The 16,321-nt window shown below is 42.1% G+C and overlaps 1 non-coding gene across 1 annotated transcript; it reads right to left on the reverse strand.

Annotated features, from left to right (window-relative positions):
- Positions 1-15,772: 15,772 nt before the first annotated feature.
- On the reverse strand, positions 15,773-15,844 carry Trnaw-cca3 (transfer RNA tryptophan (anticodon CCA) 3). The gene has a single exon. It is a non-coding gene; the product is annotated as a tRNA-Trp (tRNA).
- Positions 15,845-16,321: the final 477 nt, after the last annotated feature.

Below are 16,321 nucleotides of genomic sequence, written 5' to 3' on the forward strand. Positions count from 1 at the left end.
TTGAAAGTTTCCCAGGGCAGGGAAACACTTGGAGAGTAAAGCAGGTTTCTTAAAACACAGAGATAGGCATCAAGCAAGTAGCTTGCAGGGAGGAAAACCCACAGTGCTTTTTCTAAGTGGACTGTAGAGCATAATTTTTTTTTTTTTAAATTTGGTCTGTTATTTATTTTTTTTTTCCGGAGCTGGGGACCGAACCCAGGGCCTTGCGCTTCCTAGGCAAGCGCTCTACCACTGAGCTAAATCCCCAACCCAAAGCATAAATTCTTAATGGCTCTAATTGTCGCCTCAAGAGTCCGACACTGAGACCTCCAGATTAACCTAATAGACAAATTCTCTGTCTTTAGCATTTCTCTCAGTTCCTTCTGTTCTGTGGATTCTTTGGTTTGTTTTTTTCTTTTTTCTTTTTCTTTTTTTCTTTTTTTTTTTTGATGGCATCCCGGACTTCTTGGACATTGTAATACTCATTTAAAAAGTCCTTATTGAATTTATTAAAATACAGTAGTTAACCTTGTCCCCCATCCTTGATATTCTTTCTTCTGCCTGGCTGAGATGTCTCTTGGTGATGTTTCCACTGTTTTCCTGTTCTATTGACTGGATTTTTAAAAATTTTTATTTTTTTTTCGGAGCTGGGGACCGAACCCAGGGCTTTGCGTTTGCTAGGCAAGTGCTCTACCACTGAGCTAAATCCCCAACCCCTGAAGTTTTAATTTTTAGCATTTCTGTGTGGGCTCCCTCCCTCCTCGAAATACCAATTTCTTTCCCTATTCATGCACATGAAAACAATACAGGTTAGACTCACTGGGTCACCAAAACCAAACACAAAAGTAGGAGAGAGGTGGGTCTCTGAATTTGAGGCCAGCCTGGTCTACACAACCAGTTCAAAGCTAGTACGGGCTACACAGTGGTAGGGAAGCAGGATGGAGAAATGGCTTAGTGCTTATGATTCATGTAAAGGACCTGGTTTCAGTTCCCAGCACCCACACGATGACTCAAAGACTGTAACTCCAGTTTCAGTGGATAGACATTAAGCTGACTCATTGTCCTTGCATTTGTGAAAAGAGTTACAATAGATAACAGATGTACAAGCACGTGCATAGTAAAATGTAGAGATGTCTTTAGTTGTATGCCCAGGAACGGTATAGCTAGGTCATATGGAAGATCTACCTTTTTTTTTGTTTGTTTGTTTTTTTGTTTCTTTTTTCGGAGCTGGGGACCGAACCCAGGGCCTTGCGCTTCCTAGGCAAGCACTCTACCACTGAGCTAAATCCCCAACCCCCCCCTTTTTTTTGATAAGCCTTTTTGTTGATTTCCATAGTGCCTGAAGCACATTACATGCTCACTAATCACGGATAAGATAGCCTCTTTCTCTGCAACCTTAAAAGCATTCGATGGCATTTGTTTTCTTCTGATAGCTAGTCTGATCTGACTGGAGTGAGATAGAATCTCAAAGCAGTGTTTTTCTGATGGCGAAGGAAGTCAAACACATTAAATATGGTTATTGGTCATTTTTACGTCTTCTATTGAGAATCCAGTTCACTGGCCCATTCACTGCTTTGGTGTTTAATTTCTGCACAGCTCTGTATAGTCCAGACTAGTGGTTCTCAACCTGTGTGAATCATGACATTTTGGAGGTTGAATGACCCTTTCACAAGAGTTTGCTTAAGGCCATTGGAAAACACAGATATTTACATCACGATTCACAACAGTAGCAAAATTACAGTTATGAAGTAATAATGAAAATAATTGTATGGTCAGGGGGTCACCACAATGCGAGGAACTGTATTAAAGTGTCACAGTATTAGGAATGTTGAGGACTAGTTTGTCAATTTCTGAGCCTAATTCCTGTGCTATTCAGAAATTTCTTGCATAAACCCATATCCTAAAGTGTTTCTCCTATATTTTCCTTTAGCAGTTTCGATTTTAAGCTAGGGTCTTTGATTCCATTTGAGCTGATTATTTGATTTGTGATCTAATTTTATTCTTCTGAAGACAAGTATCTAGTTTTGCCAGCACCATTTATTGAATAGCATGTCAATAAATAGCCTGTGACCCACTGTTATGCTTCATTGATTTCATTGATGTTCCTTTTTTTTTGGCTTGTCACTATGGCTCTGTAGCATATTTTGAAGCCAGGTAATGTGATAATTCCATGTATTTCTACTTAAAACTGATTTGGCTATTGTGATGGTTTGCATATGCTTGGCCAAGGGAGTGGCACTATTAGAGGGTGTGGCCTTATTAGAGGAAGTGTGTCACTGTGGGGGTGGGCTTAGAGACCCTCCTCTTAGCTGCCCAAGGATGCTCAGTCTGTTCCTAGCTTCCTTTGGGTGAAGATGTAGAACTCAGCTCCTCCTGCACCATGCCTGCCTGGATGCTGCAATGCTGCTATGCTCCTGCCTTGATGATACTGGACTGAACCTCTGAACCTGTAAGCCAGCCCCAATGAAATGTTGTCCTTTATAAAACTTACATTGGTCATGGTGTCTGTTCACAGCAATAAGACCCTAACCAAGACAGATATCCATTGTCTTTGCATTTCCATTTGAATTTTATGATTACCCCCCACCCCCGTTCCTGTGGAGAATGTCATTGGCATTTCAATGGTGATTGCGTTTCATTTGTAGATTAGTTTTGGTAATATGACCACTCCCACAATATTAATTCTGCTGATCTGTGAGGATGAGAGGTCTTTTTGAGAAAACTCTATGGTGATTTTTGCAGTTGTTGCACCAGTTTATGCTCCAACTGTCTTAGTTAGGGTTACTATTATTGAGACGAAACACCACGACCAAAAAGCACATTGGAGAAGAGAGGGTTTGTTTGACTTACACACTTCCATATTGCTGTTCATCATCAAAAGAAGTCAGGACAGGAAGTCAAACAGAGCAGGAACCTGATGTCAGGACCTGATGCAGAGGCCATGGAGGGATGCTGCTTAGTGACTTGCTCTCCATGACTTGCTCAGCCTGCTTTTTTTTTTTCTTTTTTCAGAGCTGGGGACCGAACCCAGGGCCTTGTGCTTGCTAGGCAAGCCCTCTACCTCTGAGCTAAATCCTCAACCCCCCCCCCAGCCTGCTTTTTTATAGAACCCAGAACCACCAGCCAAGGGATGGAGCCACCCACAATGAACCCTCCACCAACAATCCCTAATTAAGAAAATGCCCTATGGCTGGATGTTATGGAGGCATTTTCTCAATAGAGGTTCCCTCCTTCAGATAGCTAGTTCATGTGTCAGGTTGGCATAAGACTAGCCAATATGACTAACAATCAAAGATACTCCTCTTTATCCACAGCCTCACTAATGTGTCTTTAGTTTATATTGATTATAGCCATTCTGATTGGGGTGAGACAGAAGCTCAGAGTAGCTATAATTTGTATTTTCATAATGATTAAGGATCTAGGCATTTTCAAATATTTGTTAGGAAATTGTATTTCTTTCTTTGGGGAGGGAAATCTCTGTTCAATTCAGTAGTTAATTTTATGATTAGGTTGGTTGCTTTTTTGATGTTTAGTTTCTTGAGTTCTTTGATATTCTGTGAACGACTCTTCTATCAGGTGGTGAGAATTTTCCCCTATTCTTTTCGCTCAACAGTTTCCTTTTGCTGTACAGAAAGTCTTTTACTTTCATAAGACCCCATTTGTGGATTGTTAGCCTTAATTTTTTGTGCAACTGTTGTCCAATTATAATGCCTAACTGCAAACTAAATACTTACTCTTTTTTAAAAAAAATGTAATTAAAGGTTTGTATTTTGTTTGTTTGTTTGTTTGTTTGTTTGTTTTTGGAGACAGGGTTTCTCTGTGTAGCCCTGGAACTTGTTTTGCAGACCAGGCTGGTCTCAAACTGAGAGATCTGCCTGCCTGTGCCTCCTCAGTACTAGGATTGAAGAGGTGCACTACCATACCCAGCTTTAAATACTTATTCTGATACATACAGATAAGCATAGCTCTCACCCCAGCCAAAGAGGCTTCTTTTTGGAATAGATGAATCATTACAGAAAACCACAACTGATTAAAATGCAGAGAACAATTGGTTATAGGGAACCCAGCCCCTCGTGGATTCGTGTTCAACACAACTCCTAACCCCGGGCTCAGGGAACCTTACAGCAAGAGGCAGTGGAAAGACTGATGGAGCAGAGATCAGGAAATCTGGGTGAGAAGCTTCACACAGTGTTTCAGCAAACTTGCTGCTTATACAAGGCCGGAAAAAAGGACAGCACCAATGGACACGTCTAGAACAAAGAAATTTCATGGGTTCTCACCTTTGATAAAACAAAACAAAAACAAAAAACCCCAAAGCCCCAAACAACAACAACAACAACAACAACAACAACAACAACAACAACGAAAATACAGTTAGGGAATGCTTAGGGAGGAATTAGTCTTACCCAGGGATGGGCCCCTTTCATTGGTGATCAAATACCAAGCAGTTAACCTTGGAACATATACATACAAGCAACACTACAAGAACTCAGCAGGATTCACACACACACACACACACACACACACACACACACACACACACACACACACACACACATGAGTGCAAGCAGAGTAACAACTGCAATTAGGAAAAAAAAGGCCATGTATTTGGAAGGGAGTGGGGAGTGAAAGGAGAGGGGTTGGAGTGAGGAAAGGAAGGGGGGAAATGTTTTAACTATATTTTAATTTAAAGAAAATCGTGTGTCTGTAGCTGTGTGGACTTGTACCTGCATGCTCTGTTCTAGTACATGGGCCTACCTGTCTGTTGCTGTGTTAATCCTGTGCTGTTTCTGCTATGGCTTTGCAGTTAGCTCACAATCAGATAGCATGATACTGCTAGCATTTTCCTTACTGTTCAGGGTGTTGTTTCCAAATGATTTTCTTTTTTAAAATGGGGTCTCACCATGTAGCTCCGGATATCCTGGAACTTGCTGTGTAGACCAAGCTGTCTGTCTTGGATCTCATAGAGATCCCCCTGCCTCTGATTCCTGAGTGCTGGGATTAAAGGTGTATCACCACCACATGTGATACTCTATATGAATTTTAAGACTGCCTTTTCTGTTTTTGTGGAGTATGGCCCTGGAATTTTGATGGATGTTGCTTTAAGTCTGTTGGTTGATTTCGTTAGGATGGTCATTTTCACAGTATTAATTCTTTCAACCCACGAATATGGGAGGTCTTTTCTGTGTCTTATCAAACTCCTCTAAGCTTGCCCTTCTTGGTATCAGCAATAGTGACTGGGTTTGGTGGCTGCATATGGGATGGATCCCCAGGTGGGGCAATCTCTGGATGACCTTTCCTTCAGTCCCTGATCCACTTTCTGTCCCTGTGTTTCCTCCCATGAGTATTTTGTTCTCCCTTCTTTTTTTTTTTAAAGATTTATTCATTTTTATTATATATAAGTACACTGTAGCTGTCTTCAGATACACCAGAAGAGAGAATCAGATCTCTTTACAGATGGTTGTGAGCCACCATGTGGTTGCTGGGAATTGAGCTCATGACCTCTGGAAGAGCAGTCGGGTGCTCTTAACTGCTGAGCCATCTCTCCAGCCCTTGTTCTCCCTTCTAAGAAGGACTGAAGCATACACATTTTGTTCTTCCTTCTTCTTGAGCTTCATATGGTCTGTGAGTTGTTTCTTGGGTATCCTGATCTTTTGGGCTAATATCTTTCTACTAATGAACCCAATTATGTACAGGGTAACAGACAACATCAAAATGAACAATTCTAGCTAACTGGTCCCATATGCCGTACCTTTTCAATTCCTTATTCCAGTCTCTATGAATGTAGGTGTTTGCTCTGGGTAGGCCAGTAGTGTGTAATTCTGCTGTCTTATGCACCAATAATTTTTCTTGGTTCAGGAGTGTTTGCTGTATGCTCCGTAGTTGTTTCTCACTGTACTCTTCTATCTCATCAATTCCTCTAACGATTTTAAGAAATTTATCCATGTGGTCTTTCTTCAATTCTAAGTCAAATTGTGCATCAGATGAGAAGTAATATTTTCATTGGTGGTTTACTATGGTTATTCTTGTCTGACCGTATACTACCGTCTGTGAACAATTAAGCACCAGATATCACCCTCTAGTTATATTCCATTCTACGTGATTACCACGCATGGTTGTTTCACTTAAATAACTGCATTTAGCTATAGTTTCATTATTGGTGCATACCAAGAATTTATAGTCACCCAGGGTTTGTACAGTCTGAGGTGCAGTGGAATATGCCAACGCTGTTTCTTCCATTTTTCTTATGAGTACACGTGGAGATAAAAATGTGTCGGGTCCTAGTCTGTAAGTTTATTCCAAGGGGATGTGTGTTGGTGTGTTATTAACATGTATCCATATGAAAAAAAGTGGCCGTTTGTTATTACCCAGGTTTCCTCCTGCGTATATGGTGTTTTATACACTACATAAGGTTGTGGTTATTTTACTCATGTATCCATGTGCGTTATCTGAATACATTTGTGCTAAGTTTAGTTTGCACAGGCCTTCAGCACAGCAAGACATTCTTTTTTTTTTCTTTTTCTTTTTTTCGGAGCTGGGGACCGAACCCAGGGCCTTGCGCTTGCTAGGCAAGTGCTCTACCGCTGAGCTAAATCCCCAACCCCAAGACATTCTTTCAGGGCCCAGAATAGTTTGAAATTCCGGGGCTCGTCTGTCCATTCCTGTTGTAAGCAACACGTCTAACTCTCTAGTTATACTTCCTACGTTAGATTTATAAATTTGGCACATAATCAGGTTATGATTAGCAGTAATGAGATTTAAGCTCTTATTGTATTCCTGGCTGTATGCTTCCTGGAATACCAGTGTCTCAGTTTCCATGGCATTAACTATCATGTGTAATGCATCAGTTGGCTGCCATGCTGCATGTAATGCTTTGACTGTGTCTGCATTGATTTTTTTTTATATGATAGAGTTCGCTTTAATACGTTGAACAATGGCCGCTGCTACACTCCTTCATCCTCCTAGGATTGCTCCAGCCACAAAAGCTCCCACTGCTAATGCTTGTAGGGGGGTTTATTCCAAATTTATTCAGTGAGAAATATTGTAGCTCATAAGAAAATCTATCCGATCAATATGTTTTGGGCCATCGTGGTGTCACTAAATTAATTTTTAACTGGATGGGCCTAATTCTTGGCAAGAGGATGACTTGTGCTGGCAATGCCGTGTCTGGTTCAATAAACGGAGCTGTTTCAGTTTTGGTTTACCTGGTGGTGGAATAATTTATCCTGTAGGATAGTGGGTTCTTTTAAATTTGATCTGCAAAGTATAATTACATTTTATGTTACCTCTGTCTACCATACATGGTATATTTGAGTGTTCTGAATTGTGTCACAATTTCCTGGTCATGGGAAAATAATAAATTATATCCCATGGTTCCCCAATCATATTTTTTTTATACTTAGGTTTGTGGGTTTTTTACACTTAGGTTTGCCTTAGGTTTGTGGGCTGTCAAATCCAACATCATCCATTCTTTATATTGTGGATTGGGGAGTTAATAATGAAAATAATATGATAAGCTATCATGTTTAATTTTTGAAACACCCTTCGTATCTAAATCCCAAGTTTTCCGCCATTGCACTGTCTGATTCTGTATCGCTGGAATGGAGTACAATAATCTCTAATCCTTTAATTCCCGTGGTGTGCCTAACATTTGTACGTTTTGTAGGATAATATGTGGTTTAACATATTGCACCTGTGTCCACCCTGAAAATCTGAAGGCTGGTATTTGCTGTGTCTCTGGAAATATGGTAACATTTTTGTCTGGTATAGTTTTTGTACTATCATTTACTTTAATGTCCCACGGTATTGGGAAATCTAGCCTTTGGGTGTCTAGTACTATATCACAGATTGATCTCAACTCACTATAGGACTTCATTCTATTACCTGTGTCCCAAAAGGTCTCATTACCTTGGTGCTCATCAGCAAGCATGAGGACTATGTGATTGCCCATTAAGTCCTCCTATAGAAGGGTAACGCTTTGCTAGGATCCTGCTATGTTTGCTATTCTCTATGTGTCAGTTTTATTGTAAGTATCAAGCTTGAATGGTATCGCCCTTATTGGTATCCAGATAGTACTGAGATATTCTATTTATCAATTATATGATATCGCTGAAGGCCTTATTTTGTTCTTTTTTTTTTTTTTTTTTTTTTTTTTTTTGGTTCTTTTTTTCGGAGCTGGGGACCGAACCCAGGGCCTTGTGCTTCCTAGGCAAGTGCTCTACCACTGAGCTAAATCCCCAGCCCCCCTTATTTTGTTCTTAATGTTCCATCCGAACTTTTCTGTGCTATTGAAGTTTTGCTCAGACAACTATAAGCTCTACTGGGGGTCTGTGTCTTTGCCGTGTTGTCTCCTACTCCTTACCAGGTAGCACATACGTGTTGTAGTATACTATATGTGCAAGATTGGGTTTTCTCCGGGGTGTCACTGCTGTCCCTGGCTGGGATCAGTAAGCCCTCATGGCTGTCTATAATGTATGCCCCATGTCATTGTTTCCCACCCTTGTTTTAGGTCGGTGAATTTTTTAGTTCTAATAGCGTAGTCCCAGGATGGTTCATTGTATGGCGTTAGGTTGCCATATCAGGGTAAATTAGGAAATTCTGCTACACCTAGCCAATCTGTTATGCTCCATTCCTATCTTAAAGGTTTCATCTAATTTTGCTTTCAAGCATTTGGGGCATCTGTTTCCACACAGCTTGGACAAAGGCAGCATCCCCGATAACAGGGGCGAGGGTTGAACAGGTATATTCAAGCAGTATGTCCCATCCATTGGTTTGTGAGGATTTATTGTGGTTGTGGGCTGTATGGTTGATTCTACATCGTCAGACCTTGCTCTTTTTACTGGTTGTGAAACCATCCATAAACCAGGCATTAACCAGGGAAGGCTGGTAATCCCCTGTCCCCAGTGTCATGGTGGTGCTTGTTTCTGGGGAGGCACTTGGGATGATTGCTAATCCATGTGGAGTCATAGGGCCGTCAGTCTGAAGCATCAACTCTGATGCCTTTGGCACTGACCCCTTTGCAGACGGGGTACCAGAGTGAAGGAGCTCCACTGAATACCATTTCCACTGTAGGACTTTCCCTTCCATGGGTAGACCAGCCCATGCTTCCTCTGGTGCCTTGATCCAGTCTAGGATCAGGATGGTGGTCCTGAGTATTACTTGCTTGTTCTGCAGCATGTTGTGGCAAAAATTTTAAGACCTTGCATGCTGTTCAAATTATTTTCTCAAATAGAGAGAATTCGTTTTCCGATCATGGGAAGCTTTTACAACAGAAGCCTACTGGCCATTCTCTACCATTTTTGGGGGGAAAGATATTCCAGTGTCCATACTGTTTTACGTACACTATGTCTAAAGATACTAAGTCTAAGTTATGGTTTTACTGCTACGAACAGACCCCATGACCAAGGCAACTCTTATAAGGACAACATTTAATTGGGGCTGGCTTACAGGTTCAGAGGTTCAGTCCATTATCATCAAGGCAAGAGTGTGGCAGCATCCAGGCAGGCATGGTGCAGGAGGAGCTGAGAATTCAACACCTTCATCTGAAGGCTGCTAATGGGAGACTAGAATGAGGGTCTTAAAGCCTACGTCCACAGTGACACATCCATTCCATCAAGGCCACACCTCCAAATAGTGCCACTCCCTGGGCTAAGCATATTTAAACCATGATATACTAGATCATCTGGTTGGATGTATTGTAGCTTAGAGTATTCCTTTATATATTCTAGCACTGTTTTCACAGCTTGTTCTTGGGGTTTATCCCAAATAAAATAGTTTACTTTCCTCGTAATATTCTACAAAGGTTGCAGAATGAGTCATAAGCATGGTGGGTGTTGTCTCCAACATCAAAATTGTCCTATGAGATGTTCTACCTCTGTTTGATTAGTTGGTGTTTTAAGCTGTTCTAATTTACTTATGACTTCTGTAGGTATTTCTGGTCTTGTAGTGGACCACATTATACCCAAGATCATGACCTTTGTAACTGGTCCCGATCCTTATCCCTATTGACAGACCAACCATCATCTCTCGATACTTTGGTTTGGTCTACTGTTTTTTCCTTTTCTTGTCTTATTATTGAAAGGTCATCAACATAACACATATATAGTACAGTTAGGTACTGGCATGACCTTATCCAGTGACTGTCTGAGAACATTATGGGCAATTATTAGGTTGTTTATGTGTCCTTGTGTAGTCTAAAAAACTTGGCACTGTCTTCCTTGCCAAGTGAATGTGATGTATCCTCTGCTTTGCGGATGCAGGGGTATGCCAAGGAACATGTCTGACAGATCTATAGCTGCCAGCCATTTTGGTGGTGCTTTCTTTCTTTTCTTTTTAAATATTTATTTATTTTATATGTATGTGAGTACACTGTAGCTGTCTTCAGACACACCAGAAGAGGGCATCAGAGCCCATTACGGATGGCTGTGAGCCACCATGTGGTTGCTGGGAATTGAACTCAGGACCTCTGGAAAAGCAGTCAGTGCTCTAAACCACTGAGCCATCTCTCCACGCCAGTGCTGGTTTCTTAATTCTCATGAAAATATCTTCTACATCTGGTAATCGTCCTGGTAGTTTAGAGGACGATTCATTAATTCTCCTATAACCTACTGCCATTCCTCATTTACCATTTGGTTTTAAAACTGGCCAGATTGGACTGTTGAAATGGAAACTGAGTTGGTTTAATCACTCCTTCCTTTAGTAGGGTTTCAACGGCTTCGGATATTTCCCCACTTCCTCCTGAGTTAGGTATTGTGGCATAAACGAGGGTCTACTTGTTGGTAGTCTTATAGGTTCTATTTTTACTTCTGCTAGATTACGTTTTACTTTGGCAATCTTTTTAAAATTAGAAAATCAGGAAAAAATTTAAAAATTGTTGGGAAGCCTAAAATACTTTCTGGTGCACTGCAACATGCAAAACCCAAGGGAATTATTTTGTCAGACACCATTAATTCTATCTTATATACTGGTACTATGGATTCTCCTGCCACCCCGTGCATAATAGTGTTTATATATTAGTATAGAATAGTTTATTTAGGGCATGGAAAGAGGAGTTGGGAAGGGAGTGGAGGCAGAGAGAGAGAGAGAGAGAGATAGAGAGAGAGAGGGAGGGGGAAAGAAGGGGCAGAGAGTAAGCTATTATAATATATAATATATTATTATATATTAACATTATTGCCTGTGTCAATTAGCCATCTAACATCGTTTTATTCTTAATTCTTAGGGGCAACGTAATATATAGTCTTATTGGCACCTGACTTGATTCCTGTTAAAAGATATATGTGTTTGCTCTCTCAAAATTGGGCACTGACCGTTTCTTCGTACTGGTGGCCACCTTTGTGGTGGCCCTCTGTTCCCTAAAAAAGGCTTACATTTCTTCCTTCCAAAATTCCTATTTGCTGTACACCTCTGTGGGGCTCTGGTTATAAATGGCATTCCAGGTTTTCTGCCAAAGGGTCTAATGTTTGTGAGTGGTGTGAAAAATCTGGCTGTTCTCCTTAATGTAAATGGCTTTCTCCTTATATTTAGTGTTACTACTTTTTCTTGGTCTAACTCCCTGTATCCAATTACCTTAGAGACGGTTCTGCAACTTTGAAGTGGTCCTGCCAAATTAATTCTCACGTGTGGTGGTACCTCCTTAATGAAAATTCTTTTGAATTGTGGTGTAAATGCGGCAGCCTGTGGTATAGCTACTTCATCATGTATGAACCACAGTACTCCTAGTTTTCTCACTAGCTGAAGGGCCTCTTGGAAAGTGTTCCATTTTGCTGCTGCTTCAAATTGCGTAAGGTCTAACGATGGAAGTTACCTCCAGTGCCGTTATCCAGCCCAGGAGACGCAATACAGAGCCTCAAGCAGTGTCCAGGACTTACTCTAAAGTTCACGCACTGCTGGATTCTCTACTGTGTCCTCAATTTTCCTCATCTCTAATTCTGACAGCATGACTGAGTCTGCACCTTTCCCCCAGAGCTTTATCATATGGGATGCAGCCTTCATTCCATTCCGGGCACGCTCTTGTCTCAACTGACTTAGTTCTTGAGGAGTGCATGGCCTCATTTCTATTTGTTGCTCGAGCTGCTCCTCCTCATTGTTACCAAGTCCTGTGAATCTTGTAGGTGTGTTAACCTTGGGAGATGTCACTGGGGGGGATGTGGCTGGCTTGCCTGGGCCCTGGGTTAGGAGAGCATCTTTAAAGGGATTGTTCACCCCCATTCTTACCTGAGCGGTCAGCTCTTTGCACATTAGTCTGTAACGATGAACAATATGGTTCTCCTCAGTACAGCAGGAACTTCTTTACCAGCTGCATGCCCTAGCAGTGGTCTACTCCTTGTGGATTTGTTAGAGGCGCCCCAATCTTCACTTCCTTCAACCCAGCTTTCCTTTGACCTTATTCTTTGTTCCAAGCCATTTCCTCTCTGTGGGATCCGTGGCATCTGGGCTCACTTTCATGACTTTGAAGCCACTAAATAGCTTCTTCATTCTGGTGTTAATATATGTGCACTTTAATAGTTTATTTTTTTTTCTTTTTTTTCGGAGCTGGGGACTGAACCCAGGGCCTTGCACTTGCTAGGCAAGCGCTCTACCACTGAGCTAAATTCCCAACCCCCAATAGTTTATTTTTTTATACTCTACCCGAAGTTAATTTGGAGTGGGTTTCTTATTACTTTTTCCAATAATCTATCCGCCCTTCTCAGCAGGTGTTTGGCCCACAAGCCAGTCTCTCGTGGGTTTCCTTCTGCTCTTCCTACTAAGTAGGGAGCAGTTGGCATTAAGGTGGTGTGGTCTAGTGATGGGATCCCTCCCCTTGGTTCTTCCTAGCTTCAGCAGCACTTGGCTTTGGGGGTGGTGGGGTGGTCCTTTCTTTCACTACCTCCCTTAGAGCTCTGCCTAGCTCTGTTCCTGGGCTGCGATTAATTTTGTACGACCAGAGGCTTGCTGCCAATTTGGTGGAATTTAAAATAATCAGGACTAGCATGGTTCTTAGAGGGTCCAGTTTCCTTCTTGGGATCCCACCTTGAAGGTGGAATCCTGTCGACTACGCCAGTCATGCCCAGCTTAAGGCTGGGAAGGAGAGGCAGTCCAGAAACTTCAATCTCAAAGTTTATTCACTACGATGACAAGCATCACTCCACAACACACACGCACACGGGGTACCTGACTCAGAAGCAAGTTGCAGAGGGGCTCACAGGCAGTCTCCTAATCAATCCCTCGTTCAGCGTGCGTCAGGCGGCATGGGATTGTGGCGGTTCCTTCCTCTGGATCCTCTATCTCAATGCAGCCAGGGCAGATCTCCAGGCATCCTCTGGTCGGAGAGCAAGACAGCGTAACAATCTTTCCCGATACAGCAGGGCCGATGCACATATGAGCTCACAAAGACAGCACACACAGGTTCAAGCTAGACCATGTGCTAGCATGGAGAGGGAGACATTGACAGGACTCACTTTTTAGCTGGGAAGTTATATACAATCAACATCCACTGGCAAAGGGACAACCAGTATTCTTCAGGGAAGCATCACTGGGTACTGTGCCCAGGAGAAATTAACTGGCTAACACAAAATGAGCTCAGTGCTATGTGTTTGTGGCTTTTATTTGTTTCTTTGTTTGTTTCTTCCTTCCTTCCTTCTGCCTTTTGCTTGTTTATTTTGATTTTCTTTTTTTTTTTTTTTTTGAGCTTTTTCTGGAAAAACAGAACAGTGGGCTGTAGCCTCCTGCTAGCGGCACGAGTGGCTCCAGGGATACCTTGCACCTGGGAGATTGGTTTATCGCCTGCCTAGAGCAGAATGCGACAAGCATTACAAAGCATGATCACACACAGGCAATCTCAAGAGTTTCTGGGCTCAGGCTCTGCCAATCATGTGATCCAGGCCTTGACTCCGGTTCTTAAATGTTCACTCTGATAGACTACTTTGGAAGCAGCCCCATCTTTCAGAGTGTGATGTGCACAAACAGAAGCTTCTTCTAGAAGACATTTCTAAATCATCGAATCTTACAGGCCTGGATAAGATGGACCCATATGCTGGCTCTGTTTATTATTAAAGCGATTGGCACACCCAGGGTTCATGTCATTTTTCTCATGTAGCCACTAGAGGGCGGTGCCAGACTGCAAGTTGGCCCTCTACAGACCATGTTCCAAACCTTAAGACTTGGAAATACTCATTAGCTTTTTTTCTTCAAGAAAATCTGGAAGGTAAAGATCCTTTGTAACAAAGAAATATAAGACTATCCACTAAATGGACACCTGCTGAGGTGGCTGCACTGACTCAGAGATATGAGGGAGTCATTTGAAAAGTGTTCCTGCCTGGGGTACCTCTTCCTCTGCTTGGTGTGTTCCGAGGGGGCAGCACCTTAGAAGTGGCCATGATGAGGTTCACTAGTCACTGGAGACGGGAAATTGTCCTACAAGCCCTGGATAGTTGTCATGAAAGGAGTAAGCCTGTCTCTCTTGCTCTCTCTCTGATCTTAGTGCTCAAGACTGGACTCTTTCTCCCACATAGGATTCTATCGCAGGCCTTGGAGCCTTTCTCAAAGCTCCTACTATACGGTTTGGACTTTTAGCCTCCGTGGCTATGACTAAATACATTATTGCTGTTGTCGTTGTTTTTTAATGAAGTTAACCCCTTATTGTGATGAAGCTCACTAATTTGTGTCAGTACACACACACACACACACACACACACACTAAAAAAATTGTTTTCTTTTTCTTCCCCTTTTTTCTTTTTCAGAAAAACACTTTTGCATTGGTTTTTATAAAAAGTATGATTATTTTGATCTTTGTATAATGGGAAGACAAATTCTTGCTAATTTTAAATAAGATGAGTTAGTGTTTAAAATTGATCACTGAAAAATCTACACACACGCGTGCCCACACGCACTCACACACAGAAGTTCCCAGCAAATTCTGCCTTTGTAATGATAAGGATGTTGCAAGGATAGAGTATTACCTGACAGGTAGATCTTTTAAAACCTTATTTATTCATATGGGAAGGGGAACGTTTATCAATTTACAACCTTGAACAGTAGACATTTAAAATAAAGTGTTTTCACAGAATTGATTCTTAGGATATAATGCTAAAAAAGAGATTCCTTGACTATAAAAATTTGAAAGGTTGAAGAATCTAATGACTTTAGAGTTCGTGTTGGGCAGTGAGTTAAACAAGAAGGAGCTATGAATGAGTGTCCAGGCATTTCCTGTCTTCATCAGGGAGACCATGGCTTAGAATCCATTTAAATTCTGCTACTTAGAACGGTAAAAGAAACCAGCAGCATTCGAAATATTCCGGAAAACCTTCCTAAACCAGCTGAGTGAAACAATTCATTTATAAGAATTTTAATTTCTCTCATTCCTGGGTTTTAAGTCTCTGCTGTCCTCCAGAGCTTGAAGTGTGTGAGCAAAGGACTTCAGCGAAAATTTTTGGTCACCCCAACCTCGGCTTAAAAATGGAGTGTGAAGTCCTGTAGCGAAGTCTCCAACACCTGGATCAAAACTAATCAGCCAACCAAACAAAACTCTGAGGGTTTAAAACGGAATTCTTCATTCCATTGTTCCTCTACATATTTAAATATTCTTATACAAGCACGCTGGTATAAACTACAGCGAGCTTACATTTCCAGCTTCCATTTGATCATCTGATTGATTTGGCTCTTTGCTTAATTTCTGATCTCAATGCTGGGGCGATTTTCATATAAATGGCCGAGTTTCTTGTCAGCATAGAGAAGAATTGGGTAAGTCATGTCTGTATATTTGAAAATGCCAGGGCTTTGGCCCTTCTAGCTCACATGGGAAAACAGGTATTCATGACCCCGACGTGATTTGAACACGCAACCTTCTGATCTGGAGTCAGACGCGCTACCATTGCGCCACGAGGTCGCTGATACAGAATGAATTTTGATTTTCTAAGGCTCCAGCATCCTGGCAACTTCCTCTGCTCCTTCTCCTGGACCGTTGGCGCGCGGAGTTCCCAAAGCTACGTAGCGGGCGAGCCCAGCCCTCAGGCGGGTCCTGTCCCCAGGGCGGGGAGGAAGAAAAACCCACCCCTAGGTCATACTCACATGCTCAAGAACGGAATTGTGCATTCCTCCCCCCCTTCCTTCTCTAACTATAAAACTTACACGTATTGAAAATTGGACATCATGGGAAAGGCTAGCATCATAAAAACTAGCAACCACACACACCGCCCATAGGGTTCCGACGCCAGCAGCCAGATGAAGGGGCGGAGCCAGCCCTGCAGTCAGCCAGAGCCTTGCCCGCCAGGCGCCAGGCGCTGCCTCTTCTCCGGACCTGCTGGTTTATCATCACAGGTGCACCCATAAACGCGGTGGTTTTATGTGATACGCAGCTCACTTT

The sequence above is a fragment of the Rattus norvegicus genome, chromosome 10 (genome assembly GCF_036323735.1).
Source record: "Rattus norvegicus strain BN/NHsdMcwi chromosome 10, GRCr8, whole genome shotgun sequence".
NCBI classification, from domain to species: domain Eukaryota; kingdom Metazoa; phylum Chordata; class Mammalia; order Rodentia; family Muridae; genus Rattus; species Rattus norvegicus.